Source organism: Gouania willdenowi, chromosome 21, assembly GCF_900634775.1.
Source record: "Gouania willdenowi chromosome 21, fGouWil2.1, whole genome shotgun sequence".
NCBI classification, from domain to species: domain Eukaryota; kingdom Metazoa; phylum Chordata; class Actinopteri; order Blenniiformes; family Gobiesocidae; genus Gouania; species Gouania willdenowi.
The window spans coordinates 25570632-25588556 of NC_041064.1; the positions used below are offsets into that span (position 1 = coordinate 25570632).

At 37.5% G+C, this 17925-nt stretch overlaps 2 long non-coding RNA genes across 2 annotated transcripts; both read left to right on the forward strand.

The window, feature by feature from the left end:
- Window positions 1-6697: 6697 nt before the first annotated feature.
- Window positions 6698-8555, forward strand: LOC114454795 (uncharacterized). The gene is made up of 4 exons (XR_003672623.1): window positions 6698-6732; window positions 6904-6966; window positions 7053-7118; window positions 8487-8555. It is a non-coding gene; the product is annotated as an uncharacterized LOC114454795 (long non-coding RNA).
- A 1908-nt stretch (window positions 8556-10463) lies between these two features.
- LOC114454639 (uncharacterized) lies at window positions 10464-11230 on the forward strand. Its single transcript, XR_003672568.1, has 3 exons — window positions 10464-10523; window positions 10876-10917; window positions 11169-11230. It is a non-coding gene; the product is annotated as an uncharacterized LOC114454639 (long non-coding RNA).
- Window positions 11231-17925: the final 6695 nt, after the last annotated feature.

Genomic DNA, 17925 nt, shown 5'->3' on the forward strand with positions numbered 1-17925 from the left:
ACTTGGCACTGCCACGGTATCTCTCTCCTACATTTGCCACATGTGTATTTGTGGCAATGAACACATCGCACAGTTGCGCGATTGCTCTTGCAGCAATGGTTGATCTGACACTTAGCCCTTTTCCCAGGGCCAGGTGTAGGCGGTTGTTGTTGGCGCAGTTGCTCTTTGAGTGCCTTCTTTTCACTCACATGAGAGTTAGCCAACTCTCTTGCTAGCTGAACCAGGAAGTCCACCCGTCTCTCCTGCACCCCGGTGCATGCTTGATAAAGCAGATGTGCATTGAGTGCCGCCATGTCGATCATGTTGTAGAACACGGCGACTGGCCATCGCCGTGTTCCTGTGCGCACACTGTACTCCCGCACCATCTGGTCCATCACATCCACTCCGCACTTTGTGGTGTTGTATTGGGTGATGGTGTTTGGCTTCCTTTTGATGGTTTCCTCAGTCTCAACCACGCTGTGCATGCTGCTGAGAATGTAGACGGTCTTTTTTCGTTTGGGCGCATACACCGTCAGCGTGGCACCAGTGGTGGAAAACACCTAAAAAAGAAGAAATTGTTGTTATTATAGCGGTTTTAAACACAATGACACACTCAGAGGTGTTGATGGAATAAAAAAGACCAACAACATACCTGAGTGGTGAATTCCTTGCGGTCCATCTTTCTAGTTGACTGAGGAATTTCCCGGCGAATCTTGTTGACTGTCCCGAGGATGGTGGTTTTCCGGCTGAGCAGTCGTCGTGCAAGTGTCAGTGATGTAAAGAAATTGTCCGTGGTGACCGTCCTGCCTTTGTCCATAAATGGTTCCATCAGCTTCATCACCACACTCTCAGAAAGTCTCTCCTCACTGGGACGACTGGGGTCCTTTCCAAGATATGGGAGGACATTGCAGATGTACTTTGTTTTCAAATCACAAGCCACCCAAAACTTTATGCCAAATTTGTCGGGTTTTGTTGCAATGTACTGCAGGAAACAGCAGCGAGTCTTCGATGGGAAAAGCTGTTCATCAATTGTGATGTGTCGACCAGGGTTGTAGCATGTGATGCAGTTGGTAACAAACGATCCCCACACATCCGAAATTGCAGCAAACTTATCTGTCTGCACTCGCTCACTGCGCGTAAACATGTCATCAAATCGTAGGTGACGCATGATGTCTTGGAAACGGTTTCGTGACATAATTCCAGTGATAAGTGGGTTTCCCAGGCATGCTGACCAGCTGTCACGCAGAGATGGAACCTTGGTCACCCCCCTCAAAATAATAACAGAAATAAATGCCATTAGTTCATGGAGGATCATGAACCAGTCCGTCTGCTCCGTTTGCCGTGCATGCTGAATAGTCCATTCTTGAATGGGACGGAGCATGCCAACAGTAATGAAACAGAGGAAGCTCTGAAGGCGACTCCTGATTCTTCTTCTGGCCTTTGCTGTTGGCTCTCCATCTGCAGCGTACGGTTCCATTGGAGTGAAACGGAGAATTGTACCCACATGTTCTTCATGCCACACTGTGCCCTCTTTCGCCGTCTCTGTGGGCTCACTCTCCAACCGAGCTCTCTTTTCCAGATGAGGAGCAGTCGCGTCATCTGCAATGTGAACAAATTCAAATTATTCTTTTCTTCGGTTTTAAATAAAAATAAAGTCAGGAAATGAAAATAGGATGTTTGGGAAATCTAACCTGAAGACAGCTCAGAGTCCGAATCCGAATTTGGCTGAAGGTTTATGTCCTCCCCATCTGAGTCACAAGGGTTTGCATTGTTCAGGATCAATTCCAACGCTTCTTGAGTGGTAAACCTTCTCTGCATTTTGAGTAGAATAAGTGTGGAGTGTCAGCAGGTGGAAGCAGCCAGCTATTTATTCCCCACAGCACAAAAGGCTGCATGACAACATGGTATTCCAGTGGTGTCCAATTCCGGTCCTCGAGGGCCGCTAATCAGCACACCTTATTCAAATGATCATCCAGCTCTGCAGAAGCCTGATAATCATTTGAACCAGGTGTGTTGGAAGAGGTGACTCTGTTTCTTTCAATGTTTGTAGTCTGTGTTTGTTCTCCCCCAGCATCAAGCAGAACGAGTTAATAAACGGGGCATTGTGACTTTAGCTTCCAGGGCACTTCCCCCTAACATTCCAGACTTCCATTGTTAGAGTCAGGCTCTCCCCCCTGCTGATTTCTCAGGTGATTCATTTACAAATTAATAGAGGCAAATTGTAGCCATCAGAGTCGTCAGTTTGGTCCTAGAGTTCATTTGACCCTGCTCTGGGACTTCTGGGGGGATATAGAAATCCCTGGGACTTCTAGTGTTAAAGAAATTGACAGAGTTTATGGTAACTCCCCAACACCTGATCTAAAAGAAAGCAGTCAGTGCAAACTGAACTCAATTTACTATATACAGCAGAAACCATTAAATCCTTGACACAATTAAGGTACAAAAATTATGAATATGATGAAAAAACAGGTAAACTATTAGCCCAGCAAATTAAAGAAGAAGCATCATCAAGGTTAATAACAGAGATACGAATAGATACTGGTCAGACAACAACAAATCATAAAATAATAAATGATACTTTAAAGAACTTCTATATGAAATTGTTTTCCTCAGAATTGAATAATGATCCAAACTTAATAGAACATTTTTTTGATAACCTTCAAATACCTACTATAAGTTTGGAAAACAAAAAGATATTAGAACAACCTGTATCAAACTTAGAAATAAAACAAGCCATACAGTGTATGCAAAACTCTAAATGCCCTGGACCTGATGGTTACAGTGTCAAATTTTATAAGACTTTTATAGACCAAATTTCATCACTTCTTTTAAGTGTTTATAATGAAGCACTGACTACAGGTTCTCTACCTCCTACATTATACGATGCATGCATTTCTTTGATTTATAAATCTGGCAAGGATTGAATGTAGATAACAAAATATAGACAAAGATCTTAGCCATGCGTTTGGAAAAGGTTCTTCCAACTGTTGTGTCACCAGACCAAACAGGATTTGTTAAAGACAGGCAGTTGTTTTATAACATCAGACGACTGTTCAATATTATCTACACTCCTAACCCAAATAAGGAAGTAATGGAAATATTGTTCTCACTAGATGCCGAGAAGGCCTTCGACAGGGTCGAGTGGAATTTTCTCTTCTCTGTCCTGCCGAGGTTTGGATTTGGCCCCTACTATACTTCTTTAATTAAATTACTTTACGCTCAACCTAAAGCGTGTGTTTACACAAATAATATGGATTCTTGCTCTTTCCCTCTCCACCGTTCTACACGACAGGGTTGCCCTCTGTCTCCCTTGTTGTTTGCGTTGGTCATAGAACCTCTTGCTATTTTGCTGCGCTCTGCGGGCGATTATAAGGGGATTGTAAGAGAGGGTACAGAACATAAAGTATCCTTGTATGCAGACGACCTACTTTTCTACATTTCAAATCCATCTTTGTCGCTACCAAAAATTATGACCATGCTATCAGATTTCAGTAAAGTATCGGGATATAAAATAAACCTGTCAAAAAGCTATACTGTTTCCAATTAGCTCTAAAGCAAAAATTCAAATACACACACTCAGCCCTTTTTCCTTCACTGTTTCAGACTGTTTCAAATATCTTGGAATAAATATCACGCAGGAAATCTCTGGCCTCTTCAGCAAAAACTTTGTGAATCTATACAAACAAACGGAGCAACAGATGGAGAAGTGGTCTAATCTCCTGATCTCTCTCGCTGGTCGAATTAATATCATCAAAATGAATTTTCTGCCAAAATATTTCTTTTTATTTCAGTGTGTTCCAATTTTCATTAATAATAACTTTTTTACCAAAATAAACTCTTTATTTACATCTTTTATTTGGAATAAAAAGACACCAGGAATTAAAAAATTGTTTTACAAAGACCCAAACCCATAGGAGGAATGGGATTGCCCAACTTCCGGCTGTATTATTGGTCCTGCAATATTCGATGTATGTCATTTTGGAATGGATCTCTCAAACCTGATTGGGAACAGATGGAAAATCAAGCTTTCTCCCCTAATACACTGAGATCATTGATATACTATACCTCCGATCTTTCTAAATTTAAGAGTCAAAATCCAGTTGTGTCTCATTCATTAAAAATCTGGTCTCAGTTCAGAAGACACTTTCAGTGGAATCAATGTTCAGTCCTTACTCCAATAACTGGTAATCAAGCACATAAGTTGTTTTCAGGTCAAACATTTCAACGATGGACCTTATAGGAGTGCATGCAAAAAGGATCCATTTCTGAAATATATAATAACCTTTCACAGATAAATTGTATAACTACACTTGACCATATAAAAGATGCTTGAATGAAGAGTTGGGAATAAATATCACAGACGACCAATGGACTGAAGCTCAAAATAAGATCCACTCTTCTTCAGTTTGTATCAGACATGGTCTGCTGCAGTTTAAAATTCTACATCGATTGCACTTCTCCAAACAAAGACAGGCCAGGATGTTTACGGGAGTGGATGCTTCCAGCTGATCCAGTAATGTCATTATTCGGTGTTGTACCTACAGATATACATTTGAACAGTTCGCAAAGTAATGTATTATGTTTTGTGATGTTGCTAGCCAGACGTCTAATTTTACTAAACTGGAAAAATAAAATCCCTCCTACTCATCAACACCTTCTCAGAGATGTAATGCAATATTTACAATTGGAAAAAATTCAATATTCTTTAAAGAAAAAAGAACAAACGTTTTACTCAATCTGGCAACCCTTTATTAATTACTATAATGATATGTAAATTTGAACGGACCTCCTAATACTTAATTTGACCTAGTTATTTATTTTGTACATAAGGCCTCAAGTGTGGGCAGGATTTTTTATTTTATTTTTACTTTTGTGTCTTTGTTTTTCTTTTCTTTTTCTTTTCTTCTCAGTTTACATTCAATTTATACATGTGAATGATTTGTATAAAACTGTTGAAAAAAAGGTAATAAAAATAATTTGAGAAAAAAAGAATATAATTCATATCAAGCTACTGCATGTGGCAATATTGATATTTATATACATATAAAGTACCAAACGTGGCCCAGTTATAATATATTTAAGTCAGTTCTGGCTGAATTATGGCAAGTTAGCATTAACAATTCTGAATATTAGCCCAAACTGGCCCACATACTGTATAAAGTACCAGACGTGGTCCAGCTATCTGAAAATATATTTGGGCCAGTTCTGGATGAATTATTTCAAGTTAGAATCCACTAATCTTAATGTGAACCTAAAGTGGCCCACATATAAAGTACCAAACGTGGCTCAGGTATCTTAAAACATATTTGGGCCAATTCTGACTGAATTATGGCAAGTTACCATTAACAATTCTGGTATATGCGCCGGAGCAGAAAATAGAGTGTATGCCAGATTTGGGTCAGAATGACAATGCATTGTGACCCACATTTGGGTGAATGCTTGTTTATTTGGTTGTTTTGTGGTTTGAGTGAGTGCATGTGTCAAAAATGAAGTGTGATGAATGTTGCTGTGTCACGTGCTCACACAAGGGAGCAGCAATAGGCTTCTGAGGATTTAAATCGTTCTTTTCATACCTCTAAGTTTTCCAGGCTTTATTTAAATTTTTTGGTGTATATATAGTAAGTAAGTAGTTTATTTATAAAGCGCTTTTTGCAGATAAAATCACAAAGTGCTGTACAGAGTTGTGGTAAAAGTACAAGTGCAACACAATAGAATAATAAAACAAGAGTGCATAAACATCATAAGAACAGCAACATTAAAGGATAAATAAAAATTAAAATCCAGTTAACTAAAAGCTTTTCTGTAAAGTGTAGTCTTCAGCAGTTTTTTAAAAGTGTCCACACAGTTGAGCTCCCTGAGAGACTGGTGCAGGTTATTCCAGAGTCTGGGAGCTACAGCCTGGAACGCCAGGTCTCCTCTGGTTTTAAATGTAGTTTTTGGGGTCTTTAGGAGACCCTGACCTGAAGACCGAAGGCATCGCCCTGATGAGTAGGGGCACAACAAGTCAGAGATATATTTAGGGGCCTGACCATGTAATGCTCTGAACGTGAGAACTAATATTTTATATTCTATGCGAAACTTAACTGGAAGCCAGTGCAGAGTAGCAAGAATGGGGGTAATATGGGATGTTCTAGAAGCACCAGTTAAAAGTCTGGCAGCAGCGTTCTGAACGATCTGGAGTCTGTTTAGGGTCGACTTATTAAAACAAGTGAAAACAGAATTACAGTAGTCAATACGAGATGATATAAATGCGTGTATGACCAGTTCCAGATCTGATTTTGATAAAAGATGCCTCACTTTAGAAATATTTCTCAGGTGATAAAAACAGTTTTTAGTCAAATGACGACAATGTCCCTCCAAAGACATGGACTGATCAAAAAGAACCCCAAGGTTTCTGAGGCTGGTTTTAACAGATGAGCCCAGATCACCAAGAGAGTTTTTAATTAGAGGATCTTTTTATCAGGAGCAATGATCAGAGTTTCTGTTTTGTTTGAATTTATCTGGAGATAATTTGATGACAACCAGTTTTTGATACGAGATATACAGTCTAAGAACTATGATAAAAAGTGAAACTCTGAGTCATTAAAGGAGCAGTACAACTGGATATCGTCAGCATAAAAATGATAAGACACATTTTTAAAACCACGGATCAATCGACCTATAGGCATCAGATACAATAAAAACAAAACATAGTCGAGACCCAAAATTTGCGAAAACTGTTCTGAGCCACGCACCTCCTGGGAGTGTCTCAAGGTAAATGTTTAGCATGCATTTCTCATTTCTTCTCAAATCTGAAACAGTGGTAAACTTCATTAAAAAGAAGAAAAAAAAAGAAAAGCACAATGGTTAGTTTATTGTACAAGCATGGTTATTATTTTCTTTTAACAATACAACAACTTATCAGTGTGTGTTATTTCCTTCTAGCACCACCACTACTGTCTCCAAAGATGGCAAAACTACCACCACCACTGAGACGACCACTATTCGGTAGGAAGCTGTTCAAATAGCCCTGTATTTCCTCTACAAAAGGTGTTTTTGATTTTAATAATTCCATTTGTTGTTATCACTTTCAGGTCAGGTGTGAAACAGTCGAGCAGGACTGAGACGTTCACCCAGCGGGTCCTGTCCTCCAGCAAAGAGTAAAATACTTCATTAATCATTATATTATGTTACATCAATCATTTACTGTGACGTAACATTTATGATGATTTTTTTTTTTTTAAACTATGACAAGGTATGTCTTGTATTAACTGTGCCTTGAACAGGCATTTACACGCACAATTACAGGATAGTTAAAGCAGGTTTCACAACTGCATCCAAAGTGTTTAGTGGCGCAGAACAAACACCCTGATAAAATATGACTTATTCCATCTGATATTTTTTTCCATCTTTTTTAAAGAATTTTTTATTTTTAAGCATGTTAATTAAAACTGAAGAAAGGAAAGACATCATAAAACAGTTTTTTAACCACACAACTATTTGAGATACTTTCAATATCGCAACACACATGTAAATGCTAAATAATAATGAATAGATGATAGAAAAAACTCCTGCAGCCACTGAAATTTCTACACTGGGACATTAAAAAGAGTTGAAGAAGCACCAATCTGTCGACCGTGTTTAAAAATATCTTTTACTGACAACATCATTTGCAATGTTTCTACAGCCAGACAGCTCTGTAACTATCTGAGACGATCCATCATCAAACTAAATACTCAACTAAAAACTGTATTTATATCTTCCTATAATACAATATAAAAACAATAAGGAAACAAAATAAAAAATAACAACCCCCACCAGATTGGTTGTCATTATAACTCACAACCTTTTACTAAATGTTCTAAATCTAAGAACTTAAAAGTATACATAAGAAAATATTATCACATCAGAATATAAAATTACTGTCTTAAACGGTTTCTAAGAAAAGCTGTCCCCTTTGAAGATACCTCAAACAGAGTGGGAAAAAAAACAGAACAAGGGCAAAAACTCCAGAAAGATTATTTGCGCACTTCTCATTTTCGAACTCCATCAAGGTATTGATACCCTGAAGCCACAAAAAAATGTGGTTATCCTATCTTAAGCCTTTTCTGAGAAAAGCTTTCTCCTTTGAAGATACCTTGAACGGAGTAAAAAAAAACGACACAAGGACAATGACTGGAAAAAATAATTAGGCACGAACTCCATCAAAGTATTAATACCCTGAAGCCACACACCGACTGTGGTTATCTTATCTTAAATGGTTTGGTTTCTAAGAAAAGCTGTCCCCTTTGAAGATACCTCGAACATAGTAAAGAAAAACAGAACAAGGGCAATAACTCCGGAAAAAATCATTCCGCACTTCTCATTTTCAAACTCCATCAAGGTATTGATACCCTGAAGCCACTCACCGAATTTGGTTATCTTATTTTAAACAGTTTGGAGAGATGAATGGATGGATGGATAACATCTTTGAGTAGCCTTTTGCCATGGATATTCATTTCTCATTCGTTTCTACCTTTGTCCTCTAGGCCACAGTACTCATCCTATACACCTAAAACAACTGAAGTCGCCAGGAGATCTGTCACCAGCACCAAAGAGTGAGACGGATTCATAGCATTCAATTCTAGTCAAGTTAAACTTTACAATGTCTAATGTTTAATTATACCTATATATATAATTATACCCTCGTCCAATTGCCCACCAGGGAAACTATTAAGAGATAAGATAAGATAAGATAAGATAAGATAAGATAAGATAAAACTTTATTGATTACCCAATGGGGAAAATTTTAATGTTGCAGCAGCTCCAAAAAAACAGGGAAACAGGAAATATAACAATAATTAAATAAAAAAAAAAAAAAAAGAAATAAATAATACAAGGCATAAACACTATGTACACTTTCACTTGTGGATCACACATTAGACATAAACACTATGTACAATTATGTACATAGTGTGAAAAGACAGATCAGAAAGAAACACACAAATTGAGCATTAATGAGATTAATAATTATTTATACCAGGATACAGTAATGTTATTAGTATTGTTATTATTATTTAATGAATGTATCTTGACAGATTTTCAGCATCATTTTGAACATTTCACTTTTAATAACAGACATTTTTGTCCATTGTTAGGACTTTGATTTTAAATGTAATCAAAAACAGAACACTGTCTAATAGTTCTTACACGTTTGTTCTGCTATTAATGACTGATTTGACCTTTTTAAAACTCCTGCTCATTCTAACCTTTGTGGAATTGTTTTCTTGCAGTGCTGAGGATCAACTCTATGACCGACTTATTCTAAAATCGATCAAAGATGAAGACTCTAGTGGGTATGGAGACACTAAGCACAGCGACTTAAAACAAACAGGGAATAATTTATTTTTGTTATTACACCTATATTGTAAATACATTTTAGAAAGGCTACACAAATCTATAGAATTATGATCTAAAAAGCACAGAAGAAACTGTAAAAAAATGCATCCTGGATATATTTATATTTTGTATACAAACGTGTCAATCATTTCTAGTGCAAGTTGTTGTCGAATAGAAAAAAACCTAAAATAAAATATTTTGATCAGTATTTATTTATGTATTCTAAACTAGTTCTGTCATTGCAGAAGGAAATCTGTGTCCAGTGTTGAGACTGTCTCAGTGAGAAGCACCTCCATTGGGTGAGTCAATGAGGAATTTGCCTGAAGACATAAGCGTTTGTTTACTATTTACTGTAGTAGAGATGTTTTTAACAAGTAGGTCGCGACCTAAAAGTGGGACGCAGTTTTGGTTTGGGGGGCATATGCCACAGAAAAATAAAGAAAAGAAAATGTGCATTAAACTTTATTGAAGAGGATCATACATTTATCAACGCAGCTGTGTCGTCTAGTCACATGCCTAATGATTTGACATGTGAAACCACAAGTAAAATTACATTTTCTATATTTTTTTCCTATTTAATTACATTTTTGAATACTATTATTGAATTGCAAACTTCACCTTGTGTCCCCAAACAAGCACTTTTAGTTTTTAACTACAAGGAAAACAAAAATATAAATGCAACACTTTTGTTTTTGCTCCCGTTTTTCATTAGATAAGATAAGATAATCCTTTATTGATCTCACAGTGGAGAAATGTACTTGTTACATTTGGCATTCAGTAAGATCACTCAGGGTGTGCAGAATAGACAAGAAATGTGCAGACAGTTAAATAGTAAAGAGAGGTATCTAATGTACAGTAAGTAAAAGCAAACATCTTAAGGGGATGGAGTTATAACAATTAGGAAATAAGAATAAATACAAATAGAATAAAAGTTAGAACAGACTATAAAAACTAGAATATCTAGGTGCCAAGTGAGCTGAGCTTGGTTTATCACTTCTTTATAAATGTTGACCTGCTGGTTTATTCTGACTCTAATCTAAATTCAATATATTTATCATTACTCACATCAGGTTTAGTTTCTACCATCATTTTACATATGTATGGTGTTTTCTCTACAGGGCTGATGATGATTTTGACTCCTATAGAACCAAATCTCTTTCATCAGATCGATCATCTTCCCTCACCAGGTGACATCAACTCATTCCACTCAATGAGACCTGGTTTTAATGCAGACTTTCTATACCAGTGCTTCTCAAATGGGGGTACGCAATGACACTACAGGGGGTACTTAAGAGAGAGAGTGGAAATTAACAAATAAAGTGTCTGGAAAGGATAAAAACTTTAGAAATAAATCTATTCAGGAACCACTAAATCAGTAATATATCAAACTTATGCAATATTTTTGTAAGGCTTTGATCTTGTGATTTCAAAATGTAATGTACATTGATTGGTCTGTACGAACAGAGAGACTGAATGTTTGTTTAATGCGGGTTAAACATTTATTCCACTTTTCTTTCATTTTCTGTTTGGTTGTTTTAGAGGAGAAAGTCCAACGATGAGTTCAAAGACTTCCATCCACAAGTAAATATACACATCCTTGTAAACATGTTCACTCCTCTCCCTGTTGCACAGTCTGATCTACTGTATCCTCTTCATTGTTCTATATCTGCGTTTTGCATGAATACTGTGGAGTAACATGGATCAGTTTGGGCGTAATTCATGCACTTGTGTATTATAAAAAGAATAACCATGAAGCAGAAATATAAAGCCAATAATAATGCTGTTACCTCGTTTTAAAGCCTTTCTGCTCTTTCCTTTCATTTGCTTCACAGCTACAGCTCTTACACTGAAGAGTCTCCTGTCACCACCACCACCACCACCTACACCATCAGCAGCAGCAAGTCCAGGTATCCCATTATCATAGATTTTACAACTATATGTCACCGTAAAATCACCTTTTCTTATCCTGATCTGCTCTGATTGAACCCTCAGTGACGACTACAACAGTAACCTCAAAAACTGCTCCTACTCCTCCAGACCAAACTCCAGGTATAGGACAACGTGCACGACGTGTTGCCTTGCGCGCAGCTTTGCTCGCCAGGCGGGCATTTCGGACTTCAGGTGACCTGGCGCATTGCCTCACGTTTCCGCTCTTTTTCTGCACGTCAATTTTTTGGCATGATACAACCAAAAGTGATTTGTAGAATAGTAATAGTAGTAATAGTAGTGCGTGCGGCTTAGACGCTCCTCCCACTTCGCATGTCCCCTTCGGTTTAACCCGCATTTAGTTTAAAATAAAAATTTTGAAAAGTAATCACCAAAAAAGTCAAAAATAATGGATGAACACCCTTGGATTATGAGTAGTGTGAGGGTTGAGAGAACTGCTAGTGAGCATGAGAGTGCGTTAGAGCGTGAAAGAGTGAATGTTAAATGCATAAAGCTTACCATTGCTCCAGGTGCAGGAATTCCCAGGGTTAAATCTTGTTTTAACTCCTTGGTTTCTGCTTAAAATTCTGTTAAAAAGTGAAAAAGTACAAAAGTTTAAGTTGAAAAGTATTTGACAACAGTTTTTTTAACTACCGTTATCAATCCAGAATCAAACCAGGTCAAAGATAGAAAATGTCAACATTTATTAACCACACAGACTACTGGAAAAAAAAACGTAGTTTTATGGAAATGCCGCAAAGCGTGCTAACAAATTCTTGCGAGACTACCTCGGGCACCATGCGTTCAGCTTTAGCATAGCTTTCTTAACTATAAACATAACATATGTCAATGCATACTGTGGAGGGACGCGTCTACAGCGCAGCCATCTTGCAACGGTGCTAGTGGAGGCAGCTGTGCATGGACATGTAAGAGATAAGAAGGTTGTTAGAGCTAAAATTAAAAAAAACGGTGACAGGTCGGACAGAAACGATGTTATGAGACCTAATAATAGGCCTGTTGTTAACTTGTTGTTATGCTTTGCTGTTAATAAAAGTCTTTGTTTAATTTTTTTAAATTATATATGTATTATTACAATTACTTCAGCCACTACTTGTTACAGAAAAACTTAACATAACTTAACAATGTTTGTTTGGGTGTTTTTAATGAATGATATTTGCATGTTGGATTTGACATTTTGATAACAAGCATATCATTAAGATAGTACATTGTCCACTGTGGCTTTGAGTTTTGTTTTTGACATATCTGTATCTCCAAAATGTTGTTTCTCTGCAGCTTTCATTGGGACTCTGGTGTGTGTGACAAGGGATATATTATTGCATTAAAAGTAGGGTTATGGAGGCCTGGGTCAGAGTCGGGGGCAGTAAACCAACTTCAAGAGACTCATTGTACATTGAAATGAGAAGAGGCGTTAACTTATCCACAAATCTTTTATAAAACTCAACACAAAATCCGTCGGGACCTGGGGCTTTGTTACTTTGCATAGATCTAATGGCAGCTGTAATTTCTTGTGAAGTAAGAGGCGCATCCAACACATTTGCCACATCTAAACCTACAATAGGGAAATTAAGCTTATCAAAAAAAGAATTCATTGCTACTGCCTCAGATGGAAATTCTGATTCATAACGAGAGGAGTAATAGGATTTAAAAATGGTATTAATAACAGCTGGGTCAGATGTGAGTGAGCCTGTGGAATCTCTAACTTGAGGAATCAATCGAGAAGTAGATTGTCTTTTTAACTGATGGGCTAGTAATCTGCTCGATTTATCGCCATATTCATAATAGGTAAACAACAGTATAAATACACCAAATGACAACTAAATCACAGAAAACTCCACAAAGGGACTACAAAATATACAAAAGCACAACATAAATACACGAAGTGACTGCAGAAATACACAAAAACAGCAAATATACATCAACTGACAATTATATTTATTTATTTATTTGTTCAGTTCATTTCCGACATGGTTGCAATCACAAAAATTCACTTTGACATTCAGAGCAAAATCACATCATGGTTTTTTTTTTTTTATTTTTTTTTTTTTTTTGTCTTTTTGCATGCCGGAAAGGGCGACGGAAAAAAGCAGTTTGCTTATCTAGATCCGTCCCCTGGTTTGAACACATAATTTTACATCAAAGCTCGTGTCTTTCCTAGTCAATCATTCTTATCTTCTTCATACCACAATTTCATCTTTTCATTTATGTTTTTATTTTTTTTTATTTTTTTTTTTTATTTTTTGTGTGATGTGTTCTCGTCTGCAGTCATTGTTCCTGTTTTTACTCCTCCTCACTGTCCTTTTCATCTGTATCTCCTCGGGCTTTCTTTTCCAGTCTTTGTTTACGTTCCTCCAACTCTGTGTTGTTCGATGAAGAGTTGACTTGGGACCTGTATGCGTGTAGGAATATCCTCCGTGTCTTCTCCTTAAATCTTGTTAGATTTACGGATTGTTGTGTCTCTACGTCAAGGCTGTTCCAGAGGTTCATGGCTCTATACACAGTACTATGTTTCCCAACGTTCGATTTGACCCTGTTTGGTCTAAACACATTATTATATCTGAAGTCGTAGGAATTTTGATTGTATGTGAAACGTTTTTGTATTTGATGTGGTAGTTTTTTAGATGAAGCCCTAAATGCGTGTATTTGTGTGTTGTAGTGTATTATTTCTTGCAGTTTTAGGTATTTTGCCTTCTCAAATAATTCATTTGTGTGTGCATTGTGTGGTGCTTTATGTAAATTTCTTATAGCTTTTTTTGTAGTTTAAATAATGGTTCAAGATACGTTTTGTAGTTATTTCCCCATATTTCGGAGCAGTAATTTAAATGTGATGCTATGAGTGAAGAATAGATTGTTTTAAGTGATTTGATATGTAGGATTTGTTGAAGCTTCCATAGGATGTAACTGCTTTTGGCAACTTTGTTTTTAACTATTTGTATATGTTTTTTCCAGGTCAGCTTGTCGTCCATCCACACTCCTAGTACCCTATATTTTTTTACTTGTTCTATTATTTCCATGTTTAGTTTCAGTCTTATATCTCCTATTATTTTTTTCTTTCCGAAATTGATGACTTTTGTTTAGTTGACGTTTAGGGCTAATTTATTTACATCTGACCATTTCTGGATTTTTGATAACTCTTCATTTGTTGACTCTATTAAAGTTTTAATGTCTTTACCTGTACATAGGATGGTTGTATCGTCTGCAAACAACGTTAGTTTGAGGCAATTTGAGACTTTGAAAATGTCGTTTATGTATAAAATGAACAGTTTTGGCCCTAAAATTGAACCCTGTGGCACACCACATTGTATGGTTTGGCATATTGATGTGTGTTCTTCAAAGTCAACATATTGTCTCCTATTTGTCATATAGCTTTTAATCAATTTTAAGGCGTTGTGCTTTATTCCGTAATTTTGAAGTTTTTCTTCTAGAATAGCATGATTAATTGGGTCAAAGGCTTTTTTTAGGTCCAGAAAAATTCTGAATATAAATAGTTTTTTTTTCTAATGCTTCTCTTATATTCTCCGTGGTGTCAATTATAGCCATTGCTGTTGAACGTCCTTTTCTAAACCCATATTGTCCTTCATGTAGTATATTATTGTCGTCTATAAATTTGTCGAGTCTTTTCATAAAGAGTTTTTCCAGAATTTTCGATAATTGTAATATTGATATAGGTCGATAATTAGTGAAATTCCATTTCTCTCCACCCTTGTAAATCGGTCTGATTTTTGCAATTTTCATTTTGTCTGGGAAAACACAATTCTTAAATGAGAGATTACTTATATGTGTTAGTGGCGGGGTAATTTCAACTGTTATGGTTTTGTTATGGTCATTTTTATATTCATCATCATATCCTCAAATGTATGTTCATGTGTACAATTTGTCATGTTTTAATACATGACGACTCCATTAATCTTTACACTTTTGAACAGCTGAATCATGATTAAACAGTACAGATCGTATTATTCTCAGTGCAGCACAGTCTCTGCCAAGGACATACACTGACGCACACACTTATCAAGACAGATAAAGACTGGAGCCAAACCTTCTCATAACATCTTCATCATCCTCCAACATTGCCACTATGGGCATCTGACTCCCTCCCTTTTGTCTCTCACTGTTGGGACCTTTTCTTATCTGTATAAAAAGCTTAAGCTTTGAAACTGTTGGAGCGGGGGCGCGGCACTTCCTTCGGACGTCCGCCTGGACGGACGCTAATTTTGTTTCACTTTGTTCCATTTTGTACCTTTTTACTTAGCAATAGAATAAACTTTTTATATAAAATCATCAATGCTTCTCCTGGATTCCATCATTCAACCAGAGCAATGAATTATGTCTTCAAATGAGGTCAACCGTAAATTCTGCCGTAACAATTGGCGTCGACGAACTGAATCCATCTTCTGCTCTGTGGGGCGTCGATCGTGGACCAGCACTGGGTCGACACATTTGAAGCCCCGGGGCTGGCCCGCGGTGGTCCGCCCTCGGACAGAGACTGGAGCACGAACCATCGGTTGAACCTCAAACACCAATTCGGACTAAGGTAAAGCTGCCTTTATAAACATATATGTATAAATTTTCATTTACATATATATTTGCTCTGTGTTGATTTTTTTTGGAACCAGTCAAGCATTGTATTGATTTTCAGCTTTGAGCTTTGATTTTGATCCTCAGCTGTTCTGTGTTTTGACGCAGTGAATAGCCATGAGAAGGGCTCAAATGGTTGCTTTTTAATGCTGTAGGTTCTCTCTGGTTTTCTTCGGGCTCGGATATTTTGTTTAGGCATAAAATACGGCTGGTCATTATTTACTTTGGTTTTGTTCGGACACCCACAGACAGCCTGTGAGGTCCTGACCATAGATAGACGGGCAACAAGGTTTCCAAAACATCCCAGCGGTGCCATGATCTGAGTTCACCTCTGTACCGAAAGATTAAAACCCCAAATCTAACCTAAATTGTGTTTCTGTGAATCAAACAGATGAAGAATCCAATAAACAAATGCATACGCATATACAATCTTGGTATGATGTGAACTCAGATCATGATTCAGTGAGTTTTACTTCTTTTTTTTGTTGTTTGGCTTTAAGGCTCTCATTTTGGAGAGAGCCGGCTTTGGGTTTTTTTTGTTTTGTTGTTCTCTCGCAGTGAGCTGCTGTGTTTTTTGTTTTTTTTTTCTCTCAGAACAGACGTGTGACCACACACACACACACACACACACACACACACACACACACACACACACACACACACACACGTACAGAGAGAGAGAAAGGGAGAGAGAGAGAGCACACACACAGGCACGCGCACGGGCGCACGCACACGCACAGGCACGCGCACGCACAGAGAGCCACACCCAACAGAGAGAGAGAGAGAGAGGTGGCGCTCCTCACTGGCCAGTTTAGTGCACTACACACTTGTGACACAACATTGTGATTTCTCACTTCTCCCCTGCCGATAGAATAGTGCCATTACACACAGACACTATTTTTATTTTTATTTTAAATTTTATTTTGATTTCATGTTTGATGGGCAATACACACTCAAACACACACACACAGATGAATACAGTATTTCATTTTATTTTATTTTAATATTACTGTTACCATCATTATCATTTTTTATTATTTAAATTGTTAGTTTCTGTTGGCTTTGTGGTTGCCCCCTGAAGAAACGACATCTTCAATGAAAGAATGAAATCACCTTCAACTCTTACGCTAATGAAATGTCAACATCATTCAAAGGACCAAGCATCAGAAGGAAATGGACAATCAAAGGTGTGTGACCTTTCAGGACTCAAGGACTCAACTCCCATTCAGCAAAGCAATGCTGAAATAACTCGCTCAGTCCCAAGTCAACTCTTCATCGTCTATGAATGGGCCGCATGCCAATGCTGGATTAACACATCCTGCCCCATCATCAAAGACTGAGAACCTGTGGGCGTCGGAGTGATTGGACACTCCCCCACCAATGAGTTGCGAGTTAAACGCCACGACTACTGCCTGAATGATGGGCAGCAACTGCAGACTGGTCACACGTCTGCTGGATATCTTCACCAAAAAAAGACACTGTTTCAAAAGCCACAAGGATACCAAGCCACAAGAAGTCCACCACAGCCTTTGGTGGTAGTGCTAAATCACTTTAGCCTTGAACTTTGGCATGGAGGGGGACAACTAGCAAATAACCAACAAGCTTCTCCTTCGCACAATACTAACCCCTCTATCTTCTGACTGTGCACTAGATTATTTTGTTTTCATTTATTCTCTCACACGCAGACATGCAGACATACAGTCACACACCCACATTCATAACTATGAGAAACACAGTTTGCCACATGAGATCAAGTGTGCCCATCATTTATCTTTGCTTTTATTCATTATGTTGCTCATTTATTTACACTGCTGTTGCCTTTATGAGAAAAGAACAAACAAAGGGGAAGAAAATAGTGTTACTGATAAGGTTGTTTTTGTTTGCTTTTCTTTCATTTATTTTCTTGATTGAGGGGAGGCCCCCCACAATGCAAGATATGGTTACATCCGCTGAAGAAAGAGCCCTCTGTTGCCTCAGCTTTTGGAGCTGAAGTTTTAATTTTTTATTATTTTATTGGCCATGATTTTTTTTGAGCTCACACGTTTTTCTCCTTTGTTATTTCTGAAC